The following is a 19861-nucleotide window of genomic DNA, read 5'->3' as shown; positions in this document are numbered from 1 at the left end:
ATACAAGCATGCAGTCACACAGCTGGTTTATACAGTGTTGGGGATTGAACCCAGTGCTTCACACATGTTAGACAAGCAATCTACCAACTGTACTACATCTCCAGCCCTTGGTGTTGTCTTCTGGGAAGTGAGAGTCCAGTGAGGTCAGAAGACATCAAGTTTGTGGAAGACAAAAGGAGACAGACAATAGACCGTAGCACTCACCCCAAATCTGTTGTGCTCCATCGGGATACTATGGACTATCTACCCTCTGTAGGCCCCATCTTCTGTACTGTCAAATGGAGCAAACAAACAGTTCCTGTCTGAAGGAGCATTTCAAAGATGACACAAGAAGCTGCAAGCATTTGCAGAACTCCTGCCTGACAGGCAGCAGACACACAGTTAATGGTGGCCATTAGAATTCTGACACTGTCTTATAGGATTGAAACTAGTGAGTAATGGGTCAAATTTAAAGTTGTCGTGATCACCCAGACTCTTAACAGTCAACATGGAGAGATATTTCTGAAGGCCCCCAAGAGTAGCTAGGTTAGGATGTATTGGAAGGTATGGGGAACCTTCTCAACACACGTGGTAAGGAGTTTAGTTACAATTTTTAGAATCTTTAAAACAAGCATTTATGCTATAGAGTACACTGGAAGACTGATGCACATTCCTGAGACAACAGTGTCTCACAGAAAGTTTCCTTCAAGCTGAGCACTCTGGCCCTGGGTGTGCCTTTTCAGCTGAGGTGACTTAGAATGTGTGAGACTCCCAGCTTTTCCAGCCTTTGGTTTCTCAGCCATGAAGTCTTAAAATGAAGACAGCCCCACAGATCCTGTCATTTCGATTGCTCCCTTTTGGGTAATAAAGCCCCTACTGATAAAGGATGTCCATAGTCTAAATGAAGATGCAATTAATTAAAATTAGTAACCATGTGGAAACTCAGGGGAAATACACAAGGGATTAAATAACCACCGGGAAGGGAGATGAAACACTTTCACTCAAAAAGTAACTCTAGCCCCTTTTTTTTTCCCGTAAACATCCAATCTCAGTCTTTTTGTTTCCTCTCATAGTCTCCTGACGGAATCGAGGGAAATGTAACCCCAATTTTAAAAGATAGGGTGCCAGTGTCAGAAGGGAGACCTTGCATTGACTGGTTCGCTTGCTTTCCTATTGTGACTAAAAAGTTGTTGGTTTTATACTTTGCTAAAAGCAAAAGGGACATAAAATAGCGATCTCACTTCCCCATTAGTCTGCCATTCTTTGTGTTGGGGGCATACCATGGCAGGATAACCATCTGTGATTCAGAGATAATGAGCAGGAAGAGGCTGTAGGTGTCATTTATATGCAAGTACTTTTATAGTGAGGACACAGAACAGTTTTAGTTGGGAACTGAATATTTGAGGGTTGGACCTCCTCCCCTCTCCCTGAAAGTGCAAAGACCCCAAAGCGACTGTTCCCTCCACTTCAGTGTTTGAGTGGCATGCCGGGATCCTTCCAGCACGAGGTGCATAATGCATTGTGCCGGCTGACTCCCATGTGGAAGGGAGCACAAAACTTCCTTATGCATGAGGCATTTTTAGCAAATTGGACCCCATTTCAATCTTGATGAAACTTGATGACATTTCCAACTTGCAAGTGCACAAAATGAAAAAGCAAATTTTTAGCTATTTATGTGTCAGAACATCAAAAGCTCAAAAGCCATAATTAAGGGTGTCAGCATGGCAGGGAGACCATATTTCCACTCTGCTGAGGGGTCTTCTGGGTCTCTCCTCAGAGGTGAGAGCTAAGCACTTCTGCTTCTTGTAGACATGAATCAAACAATTTGGATTTCATGAGCCCCACCTGGGACACTGTGTCTCCACTGCAACCTTGTCAATTCATATTTAGTGTTTTTCATTTCTTGCTTGGAAAGATAAATTTGGGGCTCATCTCTATTGTTGAGGTGGTGCATCTTATTCCTTAGCGTTTTCCCTGGGCTGCTGTTTCAGAACCCCAAAGAAGGCAAAATATGAGAAAATGAATTGAGAAGGTATTTTAATTCCTTTTAAATATTTGTGTCTATCATGCATGCAAATCATGTCTCAGTGCTAAATGTACGACAGACTGGGTAGGCTTTGATGATCAGTCTACTTAGTACATAGATAGATCTATTTGGACACTAATTTGATAAATGTCCACTTAAACATTTAAAACCATAGGGTCTATGTTTGCCTTGTATTTGTCAAAATGCAGATCAGATTCACTAGATGTGGCCAGAAAGCAGTCTGAGATCTTGCATTTCTGACATGCTCGCAAGCTGAAGCAAGCTGATGGTCCCTGGACAGCTGATGGGGAGGCAAAGATCTCAGTAGCTTTCAACCCGAGAGAAGAGTGTGAAAATTGATTCGTGGTCATTGCAATCACCGACAGGTGCACTTGTCTGGGCTCTATCTGTTTCAGCGAAACTAGCCTTTGAATTTTATAACAGAAATATTATTAAAATTAGTCCTCCAGTATTGCTGCTGGCTGCTAATGATTCACAAAGATTCTCCTCTAATAAGAGCTATTTTCCAAAGAGCTCACATTGAATTGCAAATACCACTTTTAATCTGAGTGACATCCACAGTTCAGTTCACCCACATCTCCTGCGCTGGCGACAGGACAGCTTTTGCAAGTGTTGGGTACTCACTGTGTTCACGGCATTGTCTTAACTTTGCCACTGGACACGGCTTTCAGTTTGTCAATGGAAGAAAGGCAAAAGGGACACCACAGCTACCCACAAAAAAAGCATTTAGTTTAAAGTTTGCTTAGATTTGAAGGAAAGGGACAGGAAAGTTCATCTAAAACCGAACTCACTGGCATCTCCCTGGAGAAGGTCGTGTTTGAATCATAGGATGAGGTATGTAAGAATGGGGCTGTAGGGTGTGGAACGAGGTGAGAACACGTTAAAGGAAAGGAAAGTTTGGGAGAATTTATGAGGCAGGAAAAGTTACTTATGTGCCATAAACTGGGAGTCGTTTCAGTTTGGCTGAGAGACAGATTTCATGTAGAGCAACAGTTGACAGTAACCAACAGAGGGAAGTTGGGATTACACCCAAATGACGTCACTATTCAGTAGAAGGTGCTTGGGTTGATTTTAATGGCAGTGGGGAGTTATTCTTCACCCAATCCACTTGTTCTCAATTCTGCTTTCAGAACGCATCCCTCATATTTTTCCCCTTTCAATTTGAATTGTTTGTATGTGCAAACTGACATTTTAATCCTCCTCACATTTCTTTTGATTCCATAAAGAAGAGATTAGAAAAGAAAAGTAGATTCACCCTATGGATTAATAGGATATAAAGGATGGGGGCAAGGAGGATTCTATGTAGCAACCTCAGAGGGGTGACTCTATCTCATAAATGGCAGCACATGGATAATCCGGGGATGTAGAGAATTTTAGTGTCATGTCTTTGAATACATGATTCTTAAGTTGAATTTATATACAACAGAAGGTGATGCTTCACTCTGTCCTGAAAACATATTACAATCAATTGTATTTATCCTGCATGCTAATTTACATGCTAATTAACAGTAGTCTAGGGTCAATCAGAGAGAGTATTTTTGTTTACATGTGTTTTCCTATTGTTACTTAAACATTAATGTTTAACTTATGTGGTTTGTTTTGGACTGGAGTTTTAAAGTGTCTCCACTAGCAACAGAGCACCCTGGTGGCTGCCTACCAAAATTGCAGGTATAAGAACAAAGGGACAGTATTTGAGATGAAGTTGAGAGATGACAAACGCTTGTCACCTCCAGCCTGGTATAGATACCTATTACACTCACCTAAGAATCCCTTTTTAGACTGTCACCAACATGGACTCCTGCCCTGATACAAGGCTTTAATTCCTCCTGGCAGGTGCTACTTCTTTGTGTTCTTCCAAAGTGAATACTTTGAAAGACAGGGACAAAAGAATGAAAAAGTCCCATAAATTTCCTAGATTTTTTTCTAAAAGGAAAAACAATAGAATAAATGGGAAAATCTATATTATAGTTGATAATTTAAACTGTTGAATGTCAGATATGTGCCTTCGGATTGAATAATTACGAAGACTCCTACGCAAGGCAAGTTAGAATAAATCAATGCTAAGAAATATCATCAATAAACTGTAGAGCACTAAAGGTGAAATGAAGACCCTAAGATAAATTACCTATGAAGGAACAGTAAGGCCACTAAGAATACACTTCTAGGCAGCAACACCAGGTGTTGGAAGACGCTGGAGTGTCCGTGGAGAGTCAAGCAAAGTGAGCTCCAGCTAAAATTGTGTATCCAGATGATGTCTTCAGTAGCAAACCTGAAGGAAGCATGATTTCCTTAAAAGCCCTTACTAAATAATCACCAGACGATGGGCCACAGCGAGGGAGAAATCAGGATGCAGGAAGAAGAGAAAATGAGAAACAAGAAACTGTTAGAAACCACATAATTGGAAATTCCATGAAGTATCCAGTTGCAAGGGATTTTGAGTTAACTTGAGAAGACTTAACATGGCTGAGGATAAAAACAGGCCAGAGCGTCAGTGCCTCAGTATACTTACTGGAGATGAGCAGAGTCCAGTTTTGTTGAGTACATCAGGAAGTTTTCCACTGTTGGTTAAGAAAACATGACTCAAATTTAAGTCTCCCTGGCACAGAAAGAAACACATGGCAATAAGACACTACAAAATGAATTCAAACATGCTCTTAAGAACCACAGGAGATACTAATGACTAACCTTGATAGGAACTTGATATTTCAGATAGTTTGGTTATTTTTAATTTTGTATGTGTGTGTGCTTGTCTGTACACACATGTGCACGGATGCATGTTCATGTATGTTAGCTGTGTAGGTCAGAGGTTGATATCTAGTACCTTCTCAAACACCCTGCACCTTAGTTATTGAATAAGGTTCTCTCACTGTGTTAGGTGACATTGCTGGCCCGGGACTCCTCTGGCTCTGCTTCCCCAGCTCTAAGAATACAGCCTCACACTGGTGCGCCTGGCTTTCAACACGGCTGTTGGGAAGACAAACTCAAATCTTCATGCTCATACAGCTAGCACCTCACTGACTGAGCCATCTTCCCAGCCCCAGGAACCTGGTATTAAAAGTTGGCATTAAAAAAATAATCCAACTATGGACTTCAGAAGATAGACCTTACATCCCAAAATGCCATGATTGTAGTGGCTTTGGTTTCCTTTTAATTTCCTGAGGACATGGAATGATTCTAAGTCTTTTTATGAAAAGATCCCCAAGCTCCCGTGCAATTATTCTGATGTATTGGGCAACTCCATGGGAGTAAAACACTAACTATCAAATATGGCCGCACCTGGGATGCTCCATATTTAGGGATTCAGATAATCAGATTGAAGAACATGTTGTTTGCCTGAGAATAAAATATATGAAAAGATACATGTATCCCCCTTTAGAAAGCAACGGCCACATATAATCACATATAGCATGGTTATTTAATTACAAAGTTTTATCACACCAAAATTAATAATAAAGTAAAATATAAAAAGGCAAACATGTTGATCATATTATAGCCTAACATCTACACATGGTATATATGTAGATATACATAATCATTCTTTCTTATTTTTGGTAAATAATTTCCCAAAACTTTTCATACTTTGATCATGTACTTAGTTCTTAAGAGTATAGAGAATAATGTACTTACTTATGTTTATATAATGATGTACAAATCAAATACACCATTATATATAATAGGAGTATTTGATAAGACAATATTCAATGACTTTTAAAAATTTAGATTGTTAAATCTTATGATATGTTTATGTAAAGGCATTATTTGTCTTTTACCTGACCAGAGATTCACATAATAGAGGGAAACTTTGGCCTTAAGGGATTTGATCCAGTATAGTAAAATGTAAAAGCATTTATCTCCCACTCTGAGTTTTAGAAGATAAATCTGGTCACTGCTATGTTGAAATAAGTGTTAAGGTCTGAATATCTGTTTCTCCTGAACCAAAATATTCATATGTTGAAGTTCTAAGCCCAGTATAGTGGCATTAGGAGGAAGAGTCATTGGGGTGTAATTAGCACAGATGACGTCATGAAGATGAAACTATTTGGTGGGGTAAACTGAGTTTTCTCTCATCCTGGCTCATAAACACAAGGCAAGAGGCTAGAAATCTGGCCTTGGGAGATGGCTCAGTAGGTAAGTACTTGCCCAGAACCCACATTTAAGTGTTGGTGTGGCAGAGGCAAGAGGATCCCTGAAACTCATTAGTCAGCCAAACTAGCTAAATTGGTATGTTACAAGTCCATTGAGAAATCCTGTCTCATAAAACAAGGCGGGAAGACACTCAGTGTTAACCTCTGACCTCTACACACATGTATGTACATTAATGCATAGCTGCACGCACACGTGCACAAGTTCACCACACACACACATACACACAATAGAGGTTGTGCATGTGTAATCTAGGAACTAGGTCCTCACCAGGAGCTAGACTGGAAGGCACCTTGACTTTAAACTTCGGCATGAATTCTGCTGTTTACCCCATCCTCTTTGTGCCATTGCTACAGTAACTGAGTAGACTGAGGCAAAAGGTTCTTCTGATGACAATGGAAGGGGTTCAAACTGGAGGTGCTAATTCATTTGTTCCAGTTTTGTGTGCATCAAAGAGACATACTGGAAAGGGGGTGGGCTCTGAGGAACCACTTAGACAGTGATTTCTAGTGTGGGGTATGTGCCTGTCTACCTGTGTTTAAAACCAAATCTTGCCTCACATTTTGTCAAGCAGTAACGAACACGTCACAGTGATGTCATAGTGTGCTTAGAAAACCTAGAGGCTCTGTAATCACCACAGATGTTCTTTTTCATTCCACGGGGAAAATACTTGAGGATTTTATTCTAACGGTTGAAATATCTCAGCATAGAGTAAATTATAAACCAACACTGAAAGTAAAGTGAACATTTGAAAGTTATTAATTCAAGTAAGGATTAAAATACACACATCAAAGAAGCTTTCTGTTTATAAAGTTTGTCAAGAGACCTGTTTACACTAAAGCAAACAAAGATCATTGAACATCAACACCAGTACTTACAGATTTGTGCTCTTTGCTGTCTCTGGGTAGTTCATTCTTATCCTCGGCAGGCATATTTGAAGGAAGATTCTTCTGGAATCTTCCAAAAGAAAAAAAAAAGCAGGAAATAGAATTAGTTTTGATAAATCAAGACTTAGGCAAAAATCTTCAAGGCTATTCAAGAAATGGTAATAACAATGAGAAAACAGGGCTATAAGTACAAAGTCTCATTTTAACAAAGATGTCATTTATTCAAGTGTAGTTTTTCCAAAGTATACGGTGAAGCCATGCTGAAGATGAAGTTTTCTTTTGGGTGTTCTTTCATTTAGCATTTGATGGCAGTGTTATACTTTCGTGTTTTTTACTGAGCATTTTTATAGTCATTAAAATAATCATGTCATGGTACAGAAATCTGTGGGGATATTTCCTGGGGGAGAGAAAGGGAACACCATCCGCGTCACTGGGAAGATTACGGAATCAAGAGTCGGATGCCAGATGTGACTGGGACTAATTTTCACCTAATGCTGTAGTTTTGCTGGACTCAGATGATGTTGGCAAAGATTGCAGAAGATGCCTGGTTTCCCGCTATCGTCTCCCACTGATGAATCACTTATGTTCGGTAAGTGCCTGCTACGCACAGCCAAATCCTGAACTGAGAGTTTTGGGGGATCCCTTCCCTTGCAGTCATCATATTAGACCATGAGGTCTAAGTAATGGCTCAGTTAAATTTGAACTTACATCTCTTGGTCTCCTACAGAGTACGCTTGTAGTTGTTTTCTTAAGTCTAATAATTCAGTAAAAAAATTTCAAAACAGGGATATAATATAAAATTGCCCATCCAAAGATTCTTCCCAATTATTTTCATGAGAAACCTGTCTTCTGCATTTTCATATTTTGATGCACACAGTCACAAGTTACATAGACATTTTGGCCGGTGTTGGCTGTATCTGTGACAATAAAAGCTATATAGCTAGAGGGGAGGTGGGATGTGTTCCCACCTAGGTTTGTTCAAGTATAACCTTTGTGCTCACATAACAGGAAAATATCTACCAATGTACTTGTCTTTCCTTTAGGTGACAACTGGCAGTCTTTAAACGCAAAGTTGGGACGCACCTTGTAGTAGGGAACCTGCTTAATAAAAGTGAGAAGCCTTGTATTTGGTCCCTGACATCGCTAGGAAGCAGAACGACCCAAAAGTTTAAATTAAGTCAGTGAAAAATCTCAGCATCTGCATCTTGTGGAGGTCGCTGTTTCCTTTGTTCTTGTGAGTCACTCAGAGCCCTTTGCGAAGTAGAATTGGGGAAATCAGTAGGTGAAAGGATATAAAATATAAAACTAATTCATGTTTGTCCAACATTATTTTCCATGGAAACAGGTGACAAACTGTTTTCCTTAAATATGACCCGAGGAAAAAATGGACTCTAAAACAATAGTCAACAGAAATTATAGAATCGGATCCAGGTGGCCCAGTTTTCCACAATGACATCTTAGCCATGCTGGCTTAGGTTCAGAGAGGAGCTGGCAATATTCACGAGACAAAGACTTCAGAATTGCATGTTGCTCCTGAAGCCACACTTTGTAAGTCTGTGATATGTTCTAGAAGTCCGCATGTGAAATCATCCAGGCTCAGGTCTCAATGATAAAGTTTTGAGCAAATCTAATCAGCAGATTAATTTTGTGACACCATCTTCAATTTAAGCCAAAGGACTTTAACAAAGGCAATGAAATTGATGGCAAGAGAAAGGCACACGCAGATACGTAGTGCAAAGAGCCTCACATTTGTCTCAGCACGAACAGACACCATTGCATAGGAAGCAAGGGCGTGATGGAGTTAAAGGCTTGTTTTTAAGTCCTGAAAGAAACTGGTCTCCAAAACTGGTCCCCTCCCTTTGATTTTTTTGTAGGAAATGATCTCTACTGCTATTTAATCATTTTATTTTGATTCAAAATATATCCTAAGAGTCCATAGTTTTCCTGTATTCTACGCACTTTTCAGTAAACAAATGTTTACTTTCGTTTGCTTTTTAAATGAAAGGCAACATTCCTAATGCAAAGTAACAGGGAAGATACTTGTCTGCCAATTTTTTAATGAAAACCAATGACAGTCATTTTCTAAAAATTTGGTTCTAGGTTTCATCTGCTTAAAATGAAAAAAAAATCTTGAAATGAAGTAAAAATATCATGTTATCAGTATTTCTGGCAGCAGTGAATGAATCCTTACTACAAACAGATTCCTCTGAATGACCACTCTATAGCTTCCGTGTTTTGTGAGAAAAGTATATTAAAAAGTAGAAACAGCATCATGAAGAAAGGGCATAGAAACAAAGGATTAAAGTATGTGATCTTTAAAAAGGGTCTTATCAAGGAAAATCTCACTGAAACTTGAAATGGGAGTCGTGCAACCCCAAAGCTTTCCCATTTCCCATTAAATGAATAATTTACTTTTGAGATGAGATTCACTAACATTATTGCAGGATAACTATAATTGAAAATTATTAAAGCTCTATCTTTATCGCATTTTAAGCCAGTGCATTTGGTGTTTGACCAGGGCTGCTTCGTCCTTCGGAGTTTGGAGGGAAAGCAAAATGTGTCTTCTAAAGAATAGGGTGCAAAATCCTTAATTGCTTTCATGTTTCCCACAAAGATGCTAATATGATGAACCGAATGTCAGGAATAATAAGACAAAATGATGGTGTACACCCCGAGAAGAGAAAATACAACATCTTTTTATGTAAACTGTCACACGAACCTCACGGAGACTCTTTGCTCTTTTCCTGCCCTGATTTTGAACTGCTTCATTAAAAGTCATTTTGTTTTTCCAAAGGATAACACCCACATTATTCTATTAAAAATTCTTAAGAGAAATCTTCAATTAGGAGGTTATTGTTGTCTGAAGGATTTTTCCATCGTTGGTGGGTAGCTGAAAATGTGATCTTCCCAAATTTGAATGGAAATATGACATTCATCATAGCTTAAAATAGATAAAATGTCTTGTCTGTTTGAAATGCCAGTGAACTTGGTATTATTTATCAGATCCTTTGAGCAGTTGGGATTTTCAGAGAAGGAAAGAATTTTTAAAAAGGAGAGACATGATTCATCAGGTTCTCCTGTCTTTGACTGTTGAAAAGTTTCTTATGTTTACAGAGTCCTTGTTCCATGCACCATTTTGGTTTTTTTTGAAAAGTAAGCAGGGGACAACGAATTTCAGCCCATATCCTATATGTCATCCTTTCAGTTGAGTGGGGAGAATGGCTCTCAGACTTATCTCAGTGACCACTGAACATCTACCCAGGGTTCATGCTGACCTCAGTTTACACTGTATCCTGGCTCTCCCTCCAACATCATCTGTGTCTGCATACATAAATACATTTAACCCACTTAGAAGGAGAGCAACCTAATGGCCAATCGTGATGACTCAAGACTGTAATATTAATCTTGGTAGTAAGGGGGGGGGGAGAGAAGCAGTAGAGTGACTCTGAGTTTGAGGTCAGCTTGATCTAGCACTGAGTTGCAGACCCATCAGGCTACACGGTGAAGCTATGGGCCAAGAAAGGCTCTATGGAGCCATGTATCCTGTTTGTAGAAAGATCTTCTCTCTATTGCTTGTTCTACATTTTTCAAACTTTTATCTTTAGAATGAGTTCCTCTCTCTTTTTCCTTATTTCAAATTTATTTCTTTCAAACTGCTATCTTCTAGAACTTGCTCTGGTAAATATTTCCATGGTTAAACAAGTCTTAGACAGAAATCACCCGTTTTGCAGGTGAAGAAGTCAGGCTTCAGGGAAGTTAAATAACCGACCAAAGGATGTAAGTCTTTAGTGTTTTGATTAAAATTTGAAGCATGAAATATGAAGCCTATTTAGTACTATATCACTGTGACCAGAAAACATGAAGAGATACGTAAGTGCATAGAATATTCTAGATATGCTTAGCAATAGGCTATTCTTTCAATACATACTTAGATTATTTTCTTCTCGTGTCTGCATCATTGTATATACTCTCGTTACTCATGTCAGCTAATGTTATTGAATGCTGGTAAATATAATAAAATAGAATCAAGTCTAAACAGCATACACAGAACACATAATTTTAGAATTAGCAGGTGAAAACATGAAGGTAAGTACAACAGATATACTATTTTTAAACTGGCTTTGGGAGCCAGAAATATGCTATGAAAATAGAGCAACATGAATTAAAAAAAGTCCACTTCTTTGGAAAGACCTCATTTAATCTGAGATAAGAAGTATTTAAAATATTTGATTTTATATGTAGTATTAAATGTTCATCAAGAACAGAATAACCAGTTGAGTACAGTATTCCTCTGGCATTGATAAGAACTTCTATTTAATTTAAGAAAATGAAGATATATACTTTTATATAGTAACTTTTATATATGTAGTATATGCAGTATATACTTTAATTCTCTTTATATAAATATATTCTTGTGATGAGAAAAAGACATGTCCATAAATATACAAATATATATGCCACTAGATATATAAACTAATAAAAACAACCTTGCTTTTGATTTGTTAGAGTATCCATTTTAGTCATTTAAAATGTAATATAATTTTAGATTCCTTTAATAAATGTCCAGTGGATAGATTTATTATTATTATTATTATTTTTAATTTCCTGCATCAGATCGAGGCCTTTGATAAATACCACAGACAAGCCCAGAGCTGTAGGATAGGCTTGACAGTTCTTCAATAAAGGGCTGTGTGGTTTTTTTGTCAGTGTCTTCCTCCCAGTGACAGCTGCTTTGTTCTTTTCTCGTCAGATTCTCTAGTTAACACATCAAAAGTGTATCTGTGTACACCTCGTTCGGAGCAAACAGTTCAAAGAGCTAAGAGATTCAGCTTTAACTCTTTGCTACATTTTCCCTACAGTTGTCACAAAAGACGTCTCCCATGGGGGCTTTGGAGCAAGGTGAGGAGTTCAGGCTGGAGAGGGGGACAGAGGATGCATGTGGGATTAGCTTACTGGATAGGAAGTTGATCAGGTAAGGTGTGTGTGTGTGTGTGTGTGTGTATGTGTGCGTGTGCGTGTGTGTCACATTAAGGAGAGCAAATCTGGAATGAGGAATTTTAATTTTCTTGGGATCAACAAGCCTGGAAACTGGACACTGGCTTTGACGTTTAGTCATTGTCATGGGTACATTCCTATTTCATGGAACATCATGAGACAGCACCTGCCTACTCTGTGCTTCTACTTCTCACTCATACCAGCTGGAATCCCTGTACGCATGTGGCAATTCAAGTTCACATTGAAGTCATGCTTACACAAATATCCTTCGAGATGAGTCTCCAAGATCTCCCCTGAGCTGGTAGCAGAATATTATAAAAACAAGGGAGTAGACTGCAGCACATAGCAGTCTCATTTGGAATGTATCCAGGAAACAAAGATCAGACAGCAGGTACCATGTAACCGGAGATTGCTCATTTGCTAACGAGCTAATCAGACCCAAATAATCATGCAGAAACTATATTAATTATAGTCTGTCTGGTCAATAGCTTAGGCATATTTCTAGATAGTTCTTACATCTTAAACTAATCATTTCTATCAATCTATGTATCATCACGAGGCTGTGGCCTACTGGTAAGATTCTGGTGGTGGCAGTATTGGCAGTATCTTTCTCCTTTGGCAGCTACATGGCATCTCCTTGACTCCGCCTACTCTTTCTCATATCACTGTTTGGATTTCCCACCTGGCTTTACTCTGGTTAGCCATTGGCCAAAACAACTTTATTCATTATCCAATAAAAGCAACACATATACAGAAGGACATCACACATCATTTTTCATTTTCTGTCTAATTAAAACAGAAGGTTTTAACTTTAACATAGTAAATTTACATATACAAACAGTTACCGAGCAAGAATTATAGTTACAATATTTTGTCCTTTTACATTTGGCAAATAAAGGAAAATACTCTATACACCTATCCTATCTTTGTGAGTCTAATTTTATATCTAATTTATCTTTTATCATAACTAAGGAAAACAGTAGCTAAAACTATTTGTCTTCGACTTTTCAAAGACCTCAGAAGGATATAATGTTACTTAAGTAAACAAGAATTACTTTGTAAGCAACTTCTAAAACTCTAGTATTGACAGAGACATCTTGCTGCCTAGACTGTCACCCAAAGTTCTTCTGTAATGTTGGGGCATCCATCTTCAGCCTACAGACCCAAAGCATCCAACAGACTTTTCCATGAAATAGGAAATTTAAAGATCTGTTCTGCTTTGTAATGGCAAACTTCATCAGTTGCTTTCTTCTGTGTTCTACAGACCATCTGGCAGTTTCCTCTTTGAAATAGTAACCCTGAAGGACCATCCAGGCCTTTGGAAAGTTCAGCAGTCACTTTTCTGTGGGCCCTGCATGTACAGTTCATATAACATATCATAAAGCAGTCCAGGCAAGAGCAGTTTTGCCCAAATGGCAAGCATTGTCACATTGAAGGTAAATTTCATATGAGTTTCTTCAATGACCATCAACCTCTCTGAAGTAATTCATGATGCCAGAATCAGGTATGTCTCACTGTCAAGAAAAGACTAAGTTCTTAAAACATTTTAAATGCCATGTTCTGTAGATTTTTTGAAGTATTGAATATTATCTAACTGAAATATATTTCTACATATCTAAAAACCTAACTAACATGACTAAAAATTTGACTATTATAAATGACTAATATCTGTAATTTACATTATACATTAAATTTTTAAATGAGCTGCACAAACATTAATACCTTAATCAAAAATAGAAATATACATATAACAAAATTGACCTTAAGTTTATATCAATAAACCAAAATTCATACTATTATAAAGTATTATTTTCTATATCATATTCACCTTATTTTTTTATTTTTTATTTTTTTAGAAATTGACCGTGACCATTAAACATTTATAACCAACCCTTTTAAAATGAAAATAAAGATTTATAAACAGTCACTTCGGGAATTTGGGCATTGTTCTCTCCAAACTTCTTCCTGCTTTTGTTGGGTGAAGTATTTTTAGGATTCACAGAGATCTTTCTGGAGGTCTTGTTTCATCAAACCACACTAGCTTTGGAGGAATTCACAGGTTCCCATATTCTGTGGAAACAAAATCAGAACCTCTTTTCAAAAGTAACACATCCTTAGACTCGAATTTTGAAGTCAAGATAGCTTTATTTTGGTTTAACTCAGCAGCACCAGAATCAAACGCCTCTCTGCAGTCAAGAAATTCAAAAAAACATACTATAATACACATAATCCAGACTCTCTGTTTATATCCCATCTTAACATGGCTTGTTTTTCCTTATTCCTTTAATCTATGACTATCTGTACTCTTTTATATTAATTTTATTATCTCTTTAAAGGCTTTGTTTTATTTTTTAAAACTATTTTTATAACTGTCTATATGCTTTTTCTTCTTTCTCCCAAGCCTATGTCCATTTTTTTAATACACTATGATCTGTTTAGAGATTTATTTCTGTCTGAATCTGTCTTTATTATCTATATGTAATTATTTTCTGACCAGGAGCACCTTTTATTTTTCTTTTTTTAAACTCCATAGCCCTATCTGTTGATTCCAGCCCATTCAACATGGCAGAGGTATGTTCACTGCCCCTGAAAGCTGTGCTCACCACTCTAGCTCCAGGGACACAGCTTTTCTGTGCCACCATTAATCAATTAGTAGCATGCTGCTCACAAACCCCATTTAAGTGCAGGACCTCCCAAGGAGAGCCAGAGTTCATGCTACCAGCATGAACCAGGAAACCATTGTTGCTTTAAGGAGCCACATGTCTGCTTGTGGCCAGCAAACAGAGCCTATCTGGGAGAAAAGTGGCTACCAAGAAGCTGTGCTTGACTCCTGTTTTTGTGGATCTAGAAACCCCCTTTTTTTTCCCTCAGTCTTTTTTGGGCTCATATGGACCTATGTCTCAGACAGTGGGCACCACTTGGCATACAAAAGAGTTCCACAATAGCCCACAGAGTTGGCCCTGCTGTTTGCTGGGTATGAGGGAGGCACTGTGCATGTGTGGTATTTATTACTAACTTCATAACAGGCTCACAAGCTTGAGTGTTTGCCCAGGAAGAATCTGAATTATTTTAAGATTTAATGAGTGTATTGGTCTCTTTCTTATTGCTCTGACAAAAAAACCTGACAAGAGCAACTTATGAGATTTATTAGAGGTCATGATTTGAGGTTACAGTCTATCATGACAGGGACAGCATGGCAGTGTGTAGGTGAGGGAGCTATCATATTGGGATGGTCACAGTGCATCTGCAACAAGGAGCTGGAAGGGTTGGATGATGGTTCTCAGTTAGCTTTTGATGTAGGAGTGTCTTCTATCTATCTGTTGTTTCATTGGTTAATTAATAAAGAAAACTGCTTGGCTTGATAGGTCAGAACATAGATAGGGAGGAAGAAGACAGTGAGGCAGTCACCATCCTTCTCCTACCCAAGATGGACGGTGGTTAGAATCTTCTCGGTAAGCCACCACTTAGTGGTGGCACACAGATTACTAAATATGGGTTAAAGAAAGATGTGAGAATTAGCCAATGGGAGGCTGAAACTGATGGGCTAGGCAGTGTTTAAATGAATACAATTTGTGTGTTGTTATTTTGGGTAAAGCTAGCCGGCAGCCGGGAGCTGGGCAGATTGAAAAGCAGGCCTGCTTGCCTCCTTATCACTACAAGCTTTCTCCTTTTGACTTAGTCTGAAACCCCATCCCATGAAACCTGGGCTGCTCTCATTCAGGGTGGATTCTTTCTACCTCAGTCACTTCTGGACCTCCACATTGATTATAAATCCAAGGATACTGACCATAAAAATGAACTGTCAGAAGAAGTACCTGCAAGTTTAGCCTATTCCATTGCTTGTGTGGAGATAATGAATTGGGATCAGTAAAAACGTCTTAGCCACCAACAATTTTATTTCCACACGGACTAATCAATATATACACAGGAATGTGACAATCTTTCTTTTACCTTTTGGCTATGAATTTTTAATTACTATATGACATAAAGGAGTCAGGTATGTTTAGTAAAAAGCATTTAATCATACCATGAACATTTATAGCAGGAATTATTTAAACTTACATTAAAAATAAAGAGGAAAATTCACTTTAGGTATATTTTGTTTTAAATATTTTACTTTCAAAATCACTGTTTCAGAATAGGGAACTCTAAAAGATAGTTGTCTGAGCTATAAATAGGATTTTAGAAAATACTTTCTCCCTTTTACAAAGTAGCGTTTATGTGTTCCAATCAGTAGCCATGCTGTTGAGACTTGAATTCTCTGCCATACTTCTGTATCGTTTTTCCTCTTGAAGGTTTATTTCAAATTTCCCAATTCTACAATATTTATTTACCTTCTGCAGGTGTTCCAGTTGTGTGCGATACAGTTTATGGTTTCTAAACTCACGGCTATTCAAACCTACAGTGCTTAAAAATAACACTTAACACCTATTGTCCACATTCTAGATCAATAAATGATCACCTCAGACTGCCCAGAAAGCTTGGTGGAGTACAGAATACTGGAGATATTCAGAGACATTCTGATTTGGAGAATCTGAGGTGGGAATTTAAGATTCTACATTTCTAAGAAGTCCTTAGATGCTGCTGATCTTACAAGACTAAGGATTAAATAGCTACTCTACAAGATCTGCTTTTCTGTAAAACTTTAATGCATTCCCAGGTTATCCCAGGATTCACCCCAGCCTGGAGACCAATGTACAAGTTGGCCACTGCTTACAGCCATCTAGGAATGGGATAGGAAGCCTTTGGAAATATTCAAGCTATAGGAAAGTACCAATGTCTTCTTAGAGATTTAAATGTGTGTTCAGAGAAGTGTATAGTATAGAAAGGTTAAAAACTACTTTTTAACCTTTTAGGACTTTTGAGAGTCTTTGAAATTCTCTTTCCAACTCACAAAGCAGAAGTGGGTGGATCTCCATGAGTTCAAGGTCAGCCTAGAATACAGAATGAGATCCAGCACATCCAGGGCTGAACATTGAAACCTTGTCTCGAAAAACAAAAACAAAAACAAACAAATAAACAAAAAATTCTCTCTCCAAGTTGACCTTCAGAGGGTAGCAGGACTCATTCTTTGTATGCATGAAGTCAGCACCCAGCATATGGCATTCAGTGGCAGAAGGCATATTTGAACAGGTCTGAATGAGGAATGTCTCCCTCAGCTCATGTATTTTATACTTGGTCTCTAGTTGGTGTTATTTGTGAGGTTGTGGAAACTTTAGAAGTGTAGCCTTGCCTGAGGAAGTATATCAATAGAGGTTGGGATTTGAGGATTTATAATCTCAACCTACTCACTCTCTCTGCTTCCTATGTGTGGACAAAATGTGATCTGCCAGCTTCTAGCTCTGGCCACTGCTACCATGAATCACCAGCCATTATGAATTCTGTCCCTTTGTGATCCTAAGTCAAAACAAACTTTTGCTTTCCTTTTACCTTAAGTTACATTTAGCCATGGTGTTTTATCTGCCAAGAGAAAAATAACTAATACAAACAGGATCAGAAATGCACCAGGTGGCTGATTCTAGACCCAGCTTTCTCTTCTACTCATTGATATACTGGACAAGCCACTATCTCCCTGACCCATGGTTTCTTGAATATTACCTTATCTTCTGGATTTATCACAGAAAAATGTGATTGTCTGCCTCCTTGACTATTTTTGGTCCAATTCACCAATGTATCTAATACACAGCATAAAGGTAGACACACAAAAATGAATGAAGGGTTTTCCTTGTTTTCCTTCAGTGCTCTGAGCATTTGATCCAGAGTAGATACTCTAAGTTGATGATGAGTGAAATAATGAACCAGACTCTAAGGGAGAGTTATGAATACTCATGGGAAGAGAAATATCTGTCTGTCTGTTTATCTATTTAATCTATCTATCTATCTATCTATCTATCTATCTATCTATCTATCTATCTATCTATCTATCGTTTTTTAAATTTAAAGCTCACCTAATAATTAGGTACTAGAGAATCAGATATGCAAGAATATCCCAAGTTTCACTATTAATTGAGATTTCTTTGCTGATGTATGAGAGTTGTTTCATGATTGTTTATCCATTTTTGTGTCTCTATGATATGATGTGTAGTGTGTCCATATGGGTGTGCATGTGATACAGTGTTAATGTGCCTATAAATAGTGTACCTGTATTTTCCTGTCTATAGAAGGCCAGACATTGGTTTGGTATTTTCCTCAATCACTCTCAGTCTTATTTACTCATTATTTTAGATGCTGTCATTATATTTTATTTTAAAATTGTATTTTTATTATTTGATAGTTTGATGCAGTGCATTTTGACAATATTTATCCCCGAACTCTCAGCTCTTCCCAGATCTTTCCCTACGCACCCAGCTTCCCCCTCTTGTGCTCACTCTTGCTCTCTCAGTTTCGTTCTCTCCTTAACTCAGCAAATCTAATTTGTGTTGCTCAAATATTCGTGGGTATGGAGCCTGGTCTGCCTACTAGGGATAATAGCCTTAAAGAAAACAGACTCCCTCTCACCAAGCAGTTCCTAATTCCTAAAACCTTCTCAGCTAAGGGTGGCTCTTCCTACTCATCTCTCCTGCTGCATGCCAGAGTTTGCACAGGTCCTGTATTGTGACCATTGTGAGTTCATATGTGTAATTGCCCTGCTGACTCCAGAAGACTTTGTTTCTTCGTAGTCATTTACCATTCTATCTCTTACAGCCCTCCTGTTCTCTGTCCACAAAGATCCCTGAGTCTTTGATGTGTGTATGTGTGGTGTGCCCTAATTTTTGAGGTGGTGTCTCTCATTACACCTGTAGCTAATGAATTTTGCTATGATGTCTGGCTAAGTCTTCCAGGCATCTACCTGCCTCTGCCTCCCCAGTGCTGGGTTTGCAGAACTGCAGAAGCATACTTCCATATCTGGCTTTTGAAAGCTGTGTGCTAGGGTTCTGAACTCAGGTACTCATGCTTGCATGATGATCCCTTGACTGCCGGAGCCATCTCTGCAGGCCATGATTGTATTTATAAACTACTACGACTGCCAAAATCACATATCTAATTTTTAAAGAAACCATCCTAAGAGCATGAGTGGTAGATAGATTAGGAGTACCATCAATGATCAGAAAAGAATCTGCCAAAGAAAAGTTGCTCATAATTTTTTAATTAAAAAACTTGAAAAATTTCTCTCTGTTATTTGGACTCATTACAGACTATGGCAAGATTGATTGGGAAATTCTGAATAAGGCATGAAAGAGAGATTTAAATCAAGTAAAGTTAAGTGGGGTATTTTGAAATGTCAAAGATGGATAGCATATGCTAAACTTATGTGAATGAAGCTTTAAAGAATGACAACAATGGGTTTTATCAGACTAGACTGATGTCATGTTGTCGTGTATATTTGTCAAAACTTGCTCTATAATCCACAATTTCCCAAATAAAGATATTATGAGATACCATTTATTTTTAGTCCAAAGGAGAGACTATGCTTATATATAAAGCTTTACAATCATCATCATCATCATCATCATCATCATCATCATCATCATCATCATCATCACATCATCATCTCTTAGGTACCTTTCATTCTAGTCTTCCTTCAGGGATACATAGTGAGACACCAACAGACAGCAGCCAAGGATTTCACAGGGCTATGGTCATAAATATGAGAATTTCATGACACTCTATTGCTGCAAAACTTGTAACTTTTAGTTTATGCACCTAATTTCAAGCAAACTTGAATGCTAATAGAGGCTCCATCACCCAAAAATTGCAAGCAGTCTCATTCTTTAGGGGGAAATTATTTTCACAAAAGAAAGGAAGAGAACAATTTTGATTATTGTGGGCC

Source organism: Chionomys nivalis, chromosome 1, assembly GCF_950005125.1.
Source record: "Chionomys nivalis chromosome 1, mChiNiv1.1, whole genome shotgun sequence".
NCBI lineage: Eukaryota > Metazoa > Chordata > Mammalia > Rodentia > Cricetidae > Chionomys > Chionomys nivalis.
Note: the sequence above shows the minus strand (reverse complement) of the source record.